Here is a 14,956-nt window from a genome sequence, read left to right as displayed (position 1 = left end):
GGGTCTGACACCTCCCCCCTGTTGGAACCCTGGAAACTGAGGGGTTTGGGCTTTCTGTGCTGGCAGGAACTGACCCCCAGGAAAACACTGCTTTTTACCAGAGGCTGTGAAGAAGCTTTCCAGAATTGTGTGATAGAACTGGGATCACTGGTGTGTGGTTTGAATAGAAATTTGCAGTGCCAAGTAGTGATTTGTGATTTTAGAATGTAGTAATACATATTAAACAAGATGGAGATTTTAGGGCGGAGGTTTCTTTCTTCTTCATTTCTTCATGGGTCTAGGTGGTACTTTTGTAATTAGATAGAAAATTCCACATTGCAGGTCACGGGTCATTGGTTCTTGGGCTATTATGGTGTCTTTTTTTAATTGGACTCATTGGCCCTTAAAAGGCCTTGTAGAGAGAGGTACGTCACCATTTTTAGTCTGTTAGCTGTAAGTGCTGTAGAACTCACTGTAATATTGATAAGAATTAATAAATATCTGAGTCCAAACACGAAATTCTGTCTCTCGAGCATTTAATCCCGACTCTGGAAGAATAAAAAAGATGACAAAACGGGATACTCCCCTCCCCAAATTCTCCTGGCGGGGGCTGCTGGGGGCGGGGCGCGGGTGGAGTCCAGGTGAGGAGCTCTGGGCGCTCTGGGACTGCCTGAGGAGTCATCAGCGCCGCGCGCTCTGATTGGCTCAATTATTTTGGTGCCTTCTCTGATTGGCTGAGGAGAGGCCCGGGAGTTGAGAGGAGGACCGGGAGAGATCCTGCCCCAGGCTAGCGGTGGAAGAACATCCAATTAACAAGGCATGCAGATCATTTCCCAGCGGTGCCCACACTCCTGTAGGAACTAAATGCACCGAGGATCTCACGAGGGTCACCAACTCTCTGGCGGCCAAATCCAGCCCTGCGCTCCCTGCGGGTGCGGGCACTCTGGGAAGGGCTCAGCTGCGGGTCAGATGGCCGGAGAGTGGCTTGGTGGTCACCTCGTGTGTGAGGCAGTGATGGGCTGGGGAGATGCGTGGACACTGCACATAATCACTTCCAAGCAAAAATCATTCCAGGAAGGAGTAACAGCTTCTGACAGAGACCAAGTGTCGCCACCAGGTGCTCCTGCCAACAGCCGCCTGCAGAAAGGAGCACACACACCAATGCACGTGGGCTTTGGCTGTCCTCTGGCAGAGAAGTCCCCAGGGGACACAGGTCTCTGTGGCAGGAGCAGGCACCAGCATTGGCAGGCCTTGGGGGCGGCAGGTCTCCTTTGGCAGGGACTCTGCCACACCTGCTGATTTCACTGCTCCCAGGACTCAGAGCAGCATTCGTGCCCTGGGCCTTACGTCCCGTGTCTGTGTCACACTCCTGTGTGTGTGACGGCCACCCAGCACCGGGTCTTGTCCCAGAGAGGCCCTGGCAGCTGCTGTGGCAGGCCCCGATGCCCTTCCTGCTGCAGCTGCATCGGCAACCGTGGGGGCTCCTTCTGCTGCCCTGAGCAGGCAGAGCAGAGGAGCATCGGCTTGTTGTTTGAGCCATTCCTAAAATTCCTGTTGGGCTGTCCTCGAACCTTGGGGGAACGTCGTCCTTGCAAGCTGGGCCACTTTGGGGGGGGGGGGGGGTGTCCCCAGGGCACGTGGAGGTGTGTCCTAGGGCTCTTTGTGACACAGTGCACCGTGGTCACCGTGCAATAGGAAAGGGACAGAGCGTACAAGGGTGACCCTTTGTGACACGTCGTGACATAGGTGCTGGCGGTGACACGGCCACACCACAGTGCTCAGTGCACTGGTCGGGACAAGACGGAGAGAGCGGTGCTGTGAGGAGCCCCCACACAGCCAGCTTGTTCCCTACTGACCCGGAGCTTTTCCAAAGCGTTTCCTCTGCAGGTGGCCTCGAGGACAGACTGCAGGACACGGTGTCCTGTAGCCTTCCCAAGGCTTCTCTGTTGCAGCTGCCTACAAGGCACAACTGCAGCACTTGCCCATCTGGAGCTTTTCCAAGACATCTCTCCTGCAAGCAGTCCCAGCTCCATACAGTGACATGGAGCAGACACCACCCAGAGTGCCCAAGCTGGCCTGGGTGAAGGAGGAGGAGGAGGCTGCAGCTCCCACAGCACAGCAGCCTGAAGAGCTGGAGCAGATCCAGCTGCTGCAGGAGGGTGAGTAGCAGAGCTGGGTCACAGGGCTGGTGCTTGCAGCCAGCTTAGCCCCATCCCATCCCATCCCATCCCATCCCATCCCATCCCATCCCATCCCATCCCATCCCATCCCATCCCATCCCATCCCATCCCATCCCATCCCATCCCATCCCATCCCATCCAACATGCCCATGGATAGGACAGAAGAGGGGCTGGGGCTGAACGCCCACGCAGCCACACCCCATCCCTGGAGCATCCCAGGGCTGTCCCTGCCTGGGAATGCAGGGCTGGCCTGTGTTCTCCGGCCTCTCCCACAGCCCCTCAGCCCTGGCTGCGATCGCTCTTTGCCAGGTGCCGCCATGGACCCGACACAAGAGCAGGACCCTGCCCGTGGCCGCTTCCGCAGAACAGCGCAGGTACTGCAGCCATCCCCACCTGGGCTGGGCCTGCTGTCACTGCTCAGCCCAGCACCGTGCTTGGAGCACTCCATGGATTCTCCCTCTCTTCCTGCCCTTCTCCTGCAGATGATCTATGAATTCATCATGTGCATTTGGCGGGAAGAGACCACCGGTGTGGGCACTGGGCTCTTGGCAAACTTTCATCTCTTCACTGCTGAGACCGGGGCTGCCATGCTGGATTTGCTTGTGGAGAAGGGTGTCTCCAATCCAAAGCAAGTAAGCAACCTGTGGCCAGGAATTGTGTGGTGCCTCAAGCCAGCTCTGCTGGGTTCCTTCAGTCTTTGAGGCCCAGCCCAATAGGGTGGGAAGGGCAGCACTTCTCAAGGGAAGCTGGGGAACCTGCTGCTCGGGCAGGTGTCCAAGTCTCCCCGGGCCTTCTGCAGGTGCCAGCCATGGTGAGGTACATCCACAAGTGGCTCACGGCCAACGAGTCTGCTGGGCACAGGCTGGACAAGGCCCTTCTGGAGCTGACCAGGGAATACCCCTGCGATGTGCTGATGACTCTCTTGCGCTGGGCCCCATCGGGTGACAGGTACGGCAGCCCCACCTGCCTTGAGGGTTTAGGGTTCCCCGGCCCGTTACCCTGTAGAGCCTGTCCCTGGTGACTGCCAGACAGGGGGACAGTTCCAGGAGCCTCTGGCTCCTCCGTTTGCCAGTGCTGCCATGTCAGCCCCTGAGCGTGCTGCCACGCTCCCACCCTGCCCCTCAAGATGCCTGCACCCCCGTGGGCTGGCTGGGTGCTGCCAGCGAGGGACAGTGGGCAGAGGCAGGGCTGACGGCCAGCGCGGGCCCCTGCAGCAGCCCAGGCCACAGTGCTGTGGCCCAGACCCCCCTGACACAGAGCTCTGACCCCACAGAGCTGCTACGGCCATGTGGGGAGTGATCATGTCCTCCACTGGGACTGCGGAGCCGGCGCTGCAGATACTCCTCAATGTGCTGAACGCCTGGCCAGTGGACAGTGTGTACACCTCCGATGGGGACAGCACAGGAGTCTTTGCCCTGGCTGTGAGTTCCTGCAACTGACCTTTGCTTGCCCCTAGGCCACCTCTCCAGCAGCTAGCTCTCTGTCCTCCCCCCAGCTGCATCTCTCTGCCTCAGGCACTGCGCTGAAACCTGCCTTAGGGGCAAGGTTCAGGGGCACCAGGCTGGGTGCCCCCGAGGTGTCTCCCCCGGCCTCTCCCTGGCATGCTCGGGCCCTGCCACACGGATGTCTTGGCACTGAGTGTTGTCTCTGGGTGGTTCATTTTTTGCAGGCAACCGTGACACTGTGGAGGGTCTTCAACCTGACCTGGTGCCCACCTATAGTGTTGGAGTATTTTCCCCATCTCTTTCTGTGTCTGCTCTTCCAAGTTTACATCAGCGCACTGGATACGCCAGAGGAGGTTGATACCTTCTGGAAGGGGTGCCAGGAGCAACTGGGCCTTGCCACCAACCCCCAAAGGTGCTCCATCCCAGTCCTCCCAGTCTCCCCATCCCTTCCAAGGCAGGAGTCAGGGCTGCCAGCATGACCTGGGCTTTGCTCTGCACACAGGTTTGCGGTGCAGACCCTGAAGGTCCTGCTCTGCCGAGTGCAGTGTGAGCGTGTTGTGGTAGCCGTGGAAGGCAAGGCTGGCTGGGACACGCTGCTCTGTACTGACACCCACCACTATGCAGTGGGACTCCTGGCCAGGTGAGACCCCCTTCTCCCTGCTGCCCCGGCACTTGTGCCCAGGGTGCCCCACACAGTTCCCATGGGCATGGGTGAGAGGGCTTTGTCACAAAGAGACGGACGAGCAGACTGGAAAAGGGTGGCAGAGGAGGGTGCCCGGGAACAGCCGCCTCCCAAAGTGCCCACGGGGTGCTTGGGAAAAGACCAGAGCTCCGTGGGTCACTCCTGGGAGAGCTTTGTCCTCTCGGCTCAGGGGCAATGATGCCTTTTCCCCCCCACCAGGGAGATGCGCTGTGTCTCCATGATCTGGTGTTGCAGCTTCATCTCCTGCCTCTTGGAGCTCCTCAGCCAAGACATTTCAGACTGGCAGCTGCCTGCCATGGCGTTCCTTGTTGAGGTGAGGCCCATGGGCAGCACAGCTGAGCTGCCTCCCACCTCTCTGCCCTCTCACAGCCGCAGCCGGTCACTGCTTTGTGCCTTTCAGGTCCTGGACCTCCTGGACATCAAAGAATGGGGTGACAGCCTCCTGGAGATCATGGCAAGGCGCCTGCAGAGCATGTCCAGGGAGATGCGTCGCCTGGTGCTCAGAGGCCTCGTGCAGCTCAGCAAGGACCCCTCGATGGTGAGAAGACAGCAGCGGCTGAAGCTGTGCTGGCAGCGTGGGGCTGGGGAAAGCAGCCCCTTGGGCTTGGCTGGGCTTTGGGAGCTGTGGCAGCTGCTCCCAGCTCTCCTGCGTTGCTGTTCAGCTGCCCGAGTGCTTCAGGACAGGCCTTCGGCCCCTGGGCTCCACGGCAGCAGCAGCAGCAGCGTGGGCTTGCCCTGCCTTGTCTTCCGTGCAGAACATTCGAATGTACAGCCTGACAGAAAGCCTTGTGGACCTGTTGCGGGATGCAGATGAAGACATCGTTGAGATGACCGTCGCGGTGCTCAGCTTTCTGCTCTCGCACAGACACCTCGCAATACCCAGCCCCATCGCCCTGCGGCTGGCTGGCGCGCTCTGGCCACTGCTGGACAACGTAAGGCTCTGTGCCCCCAGCCACGGCCACTGGGTGCAGTCCCCAAGTGTGGGGCCCCGTGGATATTTGGGCCTGTGCACAGAGGGGCCTGGAGCAGCTGATGTGGAGGGCTTTTGCTTCCTTTCCAACAGGACAACCGCCATGTGCAGCTGCTCTCCATTCGCCTCTTCCAAGAGGTGATGAGGTTGGTAGCGGCTAAGGGTAAAAAGCCCCTCAAGATGCTTGTGAGCAAGAGCCTGCTGCCACTCTTCTTCAACTGCCACGATGAGAACATGCGTGTGGCAGAGGTGAGGACTCCTGGGCGCTGCTGTCCTCCTGGCAGGGGGCTCAGCTGTCTCCCTGCACCCGGGCATCTCATGGGCTCCAGCCTCCTCCTGGCCTTGGCACAGGGAGGCAGCTCCTGTGCCCTGGGCTCCGGTGCCATCTCTGGGTCTCTGCTGCTCTGCAGGCCTCTTGTGAAACGCTGCTTTCTGCACTAAGCTTCCTGAAGAGGAGAGATCTTGAGCACCTGCTGATGGCGGATCAGATGTGGAGGTTTGGCGAGTGCTTGGTAAGAACGCTGCTCCCTTCCCTGCGCTGCCCACGCGGGCTCTTCTCCAGGCTCCTCTGGCCCCAGGGCCGGAGCTGATGGAGCCCCGAGCTCCATCAAGCCCGCGCCTTGCCGGGCCCTCTGCCCCGCTCAGGGCTGTGCGGGCAGGGCAGGCCGGGGCCAAGGGACAGAGCCCGCGCCAACCCTTCCCTCCGTGCCCTGCCGCTCTCTCCAGCTGGCACAGGACAGGAGCCGAGCGGCCGAGCTGCTGCGCCAGGCGCTGCCGTACCTGCGGAGCCCACAGGAGCCCCTGCGAGAGGCGGCCCTCAGGTTTCTCGGTGAGCCACAAGCCCGGCTCCCTCCCCGCCCCGCCGCAGCTCGGCCCCAGCCCCGCCTGCTGCCCCGGCAGCGCCATCCGGGCCGGGGCTCTGGAGCCCCGCCTGCCCTCGGCGCCGCTGCCGCCCTCTCGCAGCCGTGTCCTTGGGCGTCAGGATGCGGCGAGGGCCGGGCCTGAGCCCTGCAGGGGAAGGCGCTGCTGTGGCCGCAGGGCTGGCAGCGCCGCTGCGGGGCAGCTGTGCGGCTGGGGCCGTGACAGGCTCTGTGTTGGCAGGGATGGCCGGGCGGTTCCTGAGAGAGCAGCAGCGAGAGTTGCAGCTCATGTGCAGGGGTGAGTGAGGCCAGCGGGCTGTCAGCGGGGGCTGGCGCTGGCAGCTGCGTTCCCTGCCCCGGCTGGGAGGGCTCTGCTCCCTGCGCGCACGAGGGGCGGCGTGGGCAGAGCACAGAGACCTTCCAGGGGCCTGCGGGAGGGACATTCGTGGCCAGCGCCTTCCAGCTGATCCTTGCTGTCTCCTGCTTCCTCCAGGCCATGGCAAGAGCTGCCGTGTGGGAGGGATGGGGCAGGAGGGTCTCCCCAGGTCCCTGCAGATGCAGGCTCTGACTGTGGCTCTGTTCCTCTCTCTTCCAGCCCTTCAGGACATGACAGATGACACCAGCCCTGCCATCTCATGCCTGGCTCTTCAGATTCTGTACATCAACAGAGTTGTACAGAGCATTCCCTCCTCCCGACTCCAGCAGATGCGAGATGGATTCCGCCGCCTCTGGAAGTCACGGCCTTCCCTGTGTCGCGGGGGCTGGTTGTCCTGCGTGAGCACCATGGAGAACTAATCTGGGAGGCTGCGTCTGCTGGGGCCACCTGAGCCTGCAGGGAGCACCTCTGCTCTGCAAGCACTTTCTTTAAGCCCACTGTAGGATTAGTAAATTGCTGTTGTCATACACAGAGGTCCAGGAGCTTTCTTTTGGTGCCCAGAGTCTTCAGGCCAATGGGGAAGAGGGCAAAAAGGGTGCTTGTGCTCGCCAAGTTGGCCAAGCGTGCGGTGTGGAAGGGAAAGTGGCCAAAAGGCCCTTGGCCTTTGGTGGTTCTGTGGAAGCCTTAAGGCTTCTGACAGAGCGGGCGGGCAGAGGCCGGAGCTGCGGCGGGGATCCCTGAGAGACCGGTCCCTGGAGATGGCCAGCACCCCTCTGCCAGCCTGGAAGCGCCATCTGTGTCCTGCCCGTGTGTTGCTGGCTGGATTGCTGAGGGCTCTGAGGTGCCTCTTGATGCGGCTCCTCTGGAGCTCCTTCAGCAGCCAGGCAGGCCTGGGGGAGGCGTGGAGGGCACGGGACAGTGGGAGGCCATGAAGGGCTGCGGTGCTGCCAAGGCCTGCCCGGAGAAGGCAGTGGGAAGGCGTGAGGGGGATGCGTGTGGCGCTGGGTGGCGGGAGGCTGTGATGGGCCAGGAGGACTTGTGTGGATGGGTTGGTGGGAAGCCCTGAGGAACTGGGTGGCAGAGGCCATAAGCAGCCCCCAGACAGCCACCTTCTTCCTGCCAGCCGGCTGCTCTGGCGCTTCCCCAACGCGTCTCTGGTGCCCGTGGCAGAAGCCCTCGAGGCCTGGCCTCAGCAGGACGGTGGGGACAGCCCCGAGGTGCCCAAGCTGCTTGGCCAGGGACAAGGAGGGACAAGGAGGCCCTGCTGGAGCACGGCCACTGGCTGCTGCAGGCGAGGAGCAGTGGGAAGTGGCAGCGCTGGCGATCAGCCCGGGTCCCCAGAGCTGTCCAGGCCACTGTGCTGTGTGGCCAAGACTCCCCTGACACTGAGCTCGGGACCCACAGAGCTGCTGCCACCATGGCAAGAACGATGTCTCCTGGAGCTGGCCTGTGGAGCTGCTGCTGTCAACGTGGCTCTGGACACCAGAGAAAAATGACCAGAGTGTGCACAGGAACAGCAGCACCCAGAAGGCTTGTACCTCCTCAGGAAGACATGCACACCAGACAGGATGCCAAAAGAGAGAGAGGCTGGAGAACACAGCCCAGCCCTGCATTCCCAGGCAGGGACTGCCCTGGGATGCTCCAGGGATGGGGTGTGGCTGCGTGGGCGTTCAGCCCCAGCCCCTCTTCTGTCCTATCCATGGGCATGTTGGATGGGATGGGATGGGATGGGATGGGATGGGATGGGATGGGATGGGATGGGATGGGATGGGATGGGATGGGATGGGATGGGATGGGGCTAAGCTGGCTGCAGGCACCAGCCCTGTGGCCCAGCTCTGCTACTCACCCTCCTGCAGCAGCTGGATCTGCTCCAGCTCTTCAGGCTGCTGTGCTGAGGGAGCTGCAGCCTCCTCCTCCTCCTTCACCCAGGCCAGCTTGGGCACTCTGGGTGGTGTCTGCTCCATGTCACTGTTTGGAGTTGGGACTGCTTGCAGGAGAGATGTCTCGGAAAAGCTCCAGATGGGCAAGTGCTGCACTTGTGCCTTGTAGGCAACAGAGAAGCCTTGGGAAGGCTACAGGACACCGTGTCCTGCAGTCTGTCCTCGAGGCCACCTGCAGAGGAAACGCTTTGGAAAAGCTCCGGGTCAGTAGGGAACAAGCTGGACTGATGTGGGAGGACCTATGAATTGGGGGGGATGGGTGCAGGGTTCCCAACTTTGGAAGGAAATTGGGAGGTCACTGCTGAACTGGCGGGACATCATGTGTTGGATAACTCTAAATTTTGGTGTTTGTAGTTGAGAGAACCCCACCTTTTGGGGAGTAGACACTCCTGAATTGGGAGACTGTGGGAGATAAGACCGCAATTTTTGGGGATCAATGTGGGGAAGGCAGTGGGGGGAACCCCAATTTTAAGTGAATGACTGTGGGGGAGCCCCCATTTTACCCTGCCCCATACTGGGGCGTCACTCTGGGGTTCTCCCTGACCCCCCTCTTCCCCAGATGATTTTGGGGGTGCGCCGGGCCGGGGGCTTCACCCGCCGGTTGGGGGTCGAGTGCTCGAGTGCGGGCGAGGCGCTGGCAGCTGCTGGGGCTGGGGCTGACATCGTCCTGCTGGACAACCTGAGACCCCAGGTGAGCCCCAAAACCGGAGGGGGCCAATAGTGGTGGGACCCCAAGTGTGGGCTGGACCCCAAAAATGGGGGGTTAGATTCTAAAAATGGGGATAAACCCCAAAAATGGGACACAGGGGACATCCCGGGGTGAGGCTACACCAGTAAAATGGGAATCTGCTGTAAATGTGGGCCACCCCAAAGATACGAGGGATAATCCCAATTTCGGGGGAGTCAGAGGATTGGATAATCCCAGTTTGTGAGGTTTTGGGTGAAGGGACCCTTAACTTGGGGAGTTTAGGTGGGGGGATTGTAATTTGGGGGTCAGTGGGTGGGCAAATGCCTGGATTGGAGATGTTGAATAGGAGGCCACAATTTTGGGTGGTTCTGGGTGGGGGGACAGCTATTTGGATTGGAGAGCCCAAATTTGGGGTTGTTCTGGAGGTCAGTGGTGGGTGGTACCCCCAGTTGGGCAGATGTTGGGTGGGAATCTATTTTTATTGAGTTTTTATTGGGTTTAATCAGGATAACCCTTGATTTGGAGGGGTTGGAGGTGGACACCCCAGTTTTGGAGCTCAGTGGGTAGAACAATCCCTGAATTGGGGGTTTCCTGTGGGGGAGGTCCCACATTGGGCAGATTTGGGCCAATTTGGGGGGGATTCTGCACTGTGTAGCATCCAGTATACATCCCTATGTCCAGTGTACCCCCAAATTTTGGGGAGGGGGTGCTCCCTGCTAACAGGGTGTCCCCCCAGGAGCTGCACTCGGCTGCGGCGCAGGTCAAGGCTGCACATCCCGGAGTGACGGTGGAGGCCAGCGGGGGCATCGTTTTGGAGACCCTCCCCCAGTTTTTGGGGCCCCACATCGACGTGGTGTCCATGGGGTGTCTGACCCACAGTGCCCCCGCCCTGGACTTTGCGCTGCGGGTGCTGGAACCCTAAAATCCATCCCCCTGACCCTGAAAACCCTGCCTAGGACCCCAAAAATCCATCCTAGGACCCTAAAAACCTACTCTGGAACCCCAAAACCCAACCTGAGATGCCCAAATCCATCCTGGGGAGGGTGAAACTCACTGTGAAACTCCAAAATCCACCCTGGGAATCCTCAAACCCCAAAGGCCTTCCACTAAGGGGTCTGTGAAATCTGGCGCTGGGACCCACAAAATCTATCTTGGAACTGCCTAAATCAACTCTGGGACCCCAAAGTTCCACCCTGAGACCCTCCAGAACCCACTCTGGGACCTCCAAATCCCCCCCTGAGACCCCACAAAGCCCACCCTGAGGATCCCAAATCTCCATCCTGGGCTACTCCCACTCACCTCCCCCCTCTAAGGTGGACACAAAATTCCACTCTGAGGTCTCCCCATCCCCCTTTAATCTTTGTACCCCCAAATAAACCCCTACCTCACCTCCCCCACTTGTCCCCCCAGTTTTCTCAGGGGTCCAAACTCCAGGTGGGGGGAGAGTCCAGACCCACTTTGCGGATTCCAGACCCCAGTTTGAGAGGCCCAGGTGCCAGGGTGGAGAGCTGAGACCTCAGTGTGAGGATCCCAGATCACACTGGAGGGCTGCAGACCCCAGTTTGGGGGTACCAGATCTCAGTTTAAGACTCCCAGACCCAGTTTAAAGAACCCAGATTACAGTTTGAGGGCCCCTGACCCCAGTTTAGGAGTCCAGGACCTGAACCCCCAATCTGAGGGACCCAAACCCCAGTTTAGGGGTATCAGATCTCAATGTGAGGGTCCCAGACCCACCAGCAGCACACCTGGCAGCACCATAACACTGGGAATTGGGATCAGAGGAGAAGTCCTGCTGTAAATCACAAAATCAGGGTCTAATTCCTGGCCTGATCCCACCCACCCCATCACACCTGTGTGCCCACCTGCCCTCAGGTACCTTTGGGATGTCTTAAAAGAAATTTGAAAAGCAATTATTTAAAACTTAAAAAACTAACTTTATTTACAAAACTATAGTTGGCTTGCCAGCCATAATCCTTAGGACAAAGTGATCTCCAGGCTCAAGGACGCCTGTGTGACCCTTCAGACTTAAAGTGCTGCCCCAGTCTGGGGCTGGGGTTGGATCCAGCCACACCCAGAGCCTTCTCTGAGAAGAACCCTGGGAAGTCAAGGAGTCCTTTCTGCACCTTGTGAATCAGCAGGAGGGTGTCCCTGATCAGTCGAGCCTGAATGTCCCACTCTGGGCACAACAGGCCCCCAGCTCAGCAGTGCCAGCACCACAGAGCTCGCAGGGACTGTCCCGGTGTCCGCTGCTCCTTCGGCTCCTCAGGATCGAGCTGCTCTGAGCTGCCAGACAAGGCGTGAGTTCACACCCATCTTTCTGCAAGGCCTGAAGTTCTGTGACCAAAACAGAGCCGAGATGAGTTCCCGTGTTTGTAGAGACCCCCCACTCTCCCAGCCCTCACTCCCCACTCCCCACTGAAATCCAGAGCAGGCAGCTCCTCGCTCTGGTCCTGGGGATGTCACACGATGGTCCCTGGGCACAGAGCTCTGTCAGCCCCTGCTGTTCCCCAGCACGATCCCAAACAACCAGGGACCACCAGCAGCCTGGATGTGGCACTGGGCAGGGGCTGGGGGGAACAGGGGCTGCCCAAAGAGGGACCCCGGGCTGGTGCTCATGAACCTGATGGTCCAGTCTTGCACACATTGCTGAGGGTCCCTCAGGTGCTGCAGGCTCTGATGAAGGTGCTGCTCAGCCCTGCTGCTGTCCTTTTCCATCTGGAGGGACCATAAAGATGTGGCATTGTCACAGATCTTCCAGGTGGCTGGAGCAGCCCCTCCTGGCAGCAGCCCCATTGCCAAGAGCCCTCCTCCCTCCCACTGGGTGCAGGAAGGGGAGATGGGACTGGAGGAGACCCCTGGGGCTCTGTTCTTGAGCCAGGAACAAGGATGCAGCTCCAGGCTGTGGGGTCTCTTCCCCAGGCCCAGCTGCAGAGCCCACGGCCCAGCACAGTCCCTGGGGCACATCCTCACCAAGCAGTCAGCCATCCTCCAGGTCTGCCCTGTCTTCACCACGTGCTTCAGCTCCTTCCACTTGAGGAGCTCTGCGATAGCAAGGACGGCATTCCTGGAGGCCTGTGGGACAGCAGGAACTGGGAGATGGCTCCAGGGCCTGGGAAAGTTGACCTGGGGTGACTCTGCCTTTAGGGAGCTGCCAAAACATCCGGGAATGGCCCCCAGGTACAGGGATTGAGGCCCAAATGCCTGCTCTCCAACACCTTTGGGGACACACCTGTCCACACCTCGGTGTCCTGGCCTGGTGCTGAGCCCTGCTGGAGTGGGCAGGGCAGGTGCTGGCAATGCCAACTTGGCTCTGCAGGGACCCTTCCCTGGGCTGTGCTTGGGGAATGCTGCCCAAGGCCTGGAGCCCCAGGGGGGGTCAGCCACCCCTCTCCGTGTCAGTGCTCAGCCTCGGCAGCAGTGCCTGGCCCACCCTGGGGGCCTCGTCATTCATGGGGAGGATGAGCAGGGCCAGGACACTGCACGCAGTTCTTCATCCACTTCTTCCCCTTCCCCAGCCCTGCCCTCAGCAGCCTCTGAAGGAGCGCATGCAGCGCTCCCACACCCAGCTTTCCTCCTGGAAGGAACGAGGAAAGGGGAGCTTCAGGAGCAGCAGCTCCCTGCCCATAGTGATGTGAAAAACGAGGTTCACTTTCCTGGTAAATTTTAAAAGGTTTAATTAAAAAGTAAACAAATAAGAGATTACGACAATAAAGCAAAGGGTTAATGTGGCTGAGTGCTGGGCATTCAGCCAAGGGCACACACTCAGAAAACACATCCTTAAATGCATCAACGTGTTGCATATTCACAGACCTTCATTCATTATGCAAAATCACACCCACCCCCAACCTGTAAATCAACTTTTTTGTAGCCATCCTATCCTACTCCCCATCATTAAATTCCTTTCCTGGAGTTCTGGTTATCTTCATCCAGATAGGATAATCTAATGTCTTCTGTCTTGGTTTAATTTGAATTTTTGAATTTCCCAGCCAACACACCAAATAATGTTAGAGTTTTGACTTGCCAATTTAAATATACTCATTTTCTGTTGTGAGACAGAACCAGGAGCAAAAGAACAAGTCAGGCCTAAAACTTAAAAGGGTATAAAAAACTTTATTAACTACACAAAGAAAGAGAAAGAAAAGCAAATTCAGAATAAGATCTTCAGACCACTCTTTCCTCTTGTTGGGGGTTGAATTGTTCCCTTTTCTTTCTGTGGAATTTTTCCCATTATTATGCTAAGTATTTGTGGCTACACCTTAGTAGCAACAGTTTTCTCTTGCAGGGGGGTGGGGGGATGGGGGGAGACGAGAAAAGGAAAAGGTGGGAGAGGGGTCTGGGGGGGGACTCTTGCTCTCCTGCTTCACCTGTGGAGTGAGAGGAGCACGCCCCGTGCTCGGATCTGGCATCTCCCCTGCCATCCCAGCACTGAGATCCACGCTCCCTGCCTTTGGACATCGCTCTGCTGCTCTCCCACCTCACCCTGCTACCTCCGGACACTCTGCTGAGCACCACGACCGACACCGTGAGGGGGGAGTCACTCCCCCATCCCTCTCACCCCTGGGCCGCGGCCGCCATCACTCCAGCCCCTCTTCAACTGCGCGGGACCTGCCCTGCCCCCACAGCACTGGTAACAGCACAGGGAGAGAGGGCTTTGGTCAAAGGGACTGGAACTGAGCTACACTGTTCCGTTCTGTTGTCAATTTTTATAGCTGTTGTTGTTTCTGCTATTTTGCCTTGTTAGATATCAGTAAAGAACTGTTATTCCTATCCCCATATCTTCTGCCTGACAGGCTCTGATTTGAAACTAAAATAATTAGAAGGGAGGGGGTTGCACTCTGCATCTCAGGAAAGGGGTTCTTGCCTTTCCTTAGAAAATACCTGTCTTTCAAACCAAGACAAGGTGACACTGGCCCGATGCCAGGCACCCACCAGAGCCACTCTGACCCTACCCCTCGAGCTGCAAGGGAAGAGAAAGTTTAACCAGTAGCTCCCGGAGCAGATTAAGACAGGACGAGCAAACACAGCAAACAGCAAAACGGATGTCACAGACATAGCCTGGGCACAGCAAGGGAATTTATTACCAACCAAATCATAGCAATAGAAGGAAAAGAGACAGAAATCTCTCAAACCCCTTCCCCCTCACCCAACGGGGACAACCAGGAACACAGATCACCAGGGCTCTGCCCAACGGGGGTCACTGGGGATCATCCAACACCGATCCTCCCATGGGGGATGGAGCTGGAGCAGACCACGAAGATCTTCCCACACTCGGGCACACACAGGGCTTCCCTCAGTGGTGACTCCGTTGGTGTTGGGTCAAGTGAGAGCTCCTGGAGAAGCTCTTCCCACACTCAGGACACTCGTAGGGCCTCTCCCCAGTGTGGATGCGCCAATGCCTGATGAGGGTGAAGTTGCGGTTGAATCCCTTCCCGCAGTCGGGGCAGCGGAAGAGCCTCTCCTCTGTGTGAATCCGCTCATGTAGGAGGAGATTGGAACTGGTCTGAAACCTCTTCCCACACTGGGGACACTCATAGGGCCTCTCCCCGGTGTGGATCCTCTGGTGCCGGATCAGCTGGGACCTGTAGCTGAAACCCTTCCCACATTCCCCACATTTGTACGGCTTCTCCCCTCCAGGAGGCTTCTCCACCAGCTCTGAGCTCTGCCTGGATCTCCGGCCGCCTTCCCGGCTCAGGGAGGGTCTTTCCTCCTCGCAGCTCCCTGGGCTGGGTTTGCAGCCCCTCCTCGAGAGGGATCTCCGCGGCTTTTCTGCCTCCTCCATCCCCGCACACCTGAGGAATGAAAATTCCTGGTTTAG

This window comes from Sturnus vulgaris, unplaced genomic scaffold (assembly GCF_052056855.1).
Source record: "Sturnus vulgaris isolate bStuVul1 unplaced genomic scaffold, bStuVul1.hap1 Scaffold_194, whole genome shotgun sequence".
In the NCBI taxonomy this organism is placed as follows: domain Eukaryota; kingdom Metazoa; phylum Chordata; class Aves; order Passeriformes; family Sturnidae; genus Sturnus; species Sturnus vulgaris.
Note: the sequence above shows the minus strand (reverse complement) of the source record.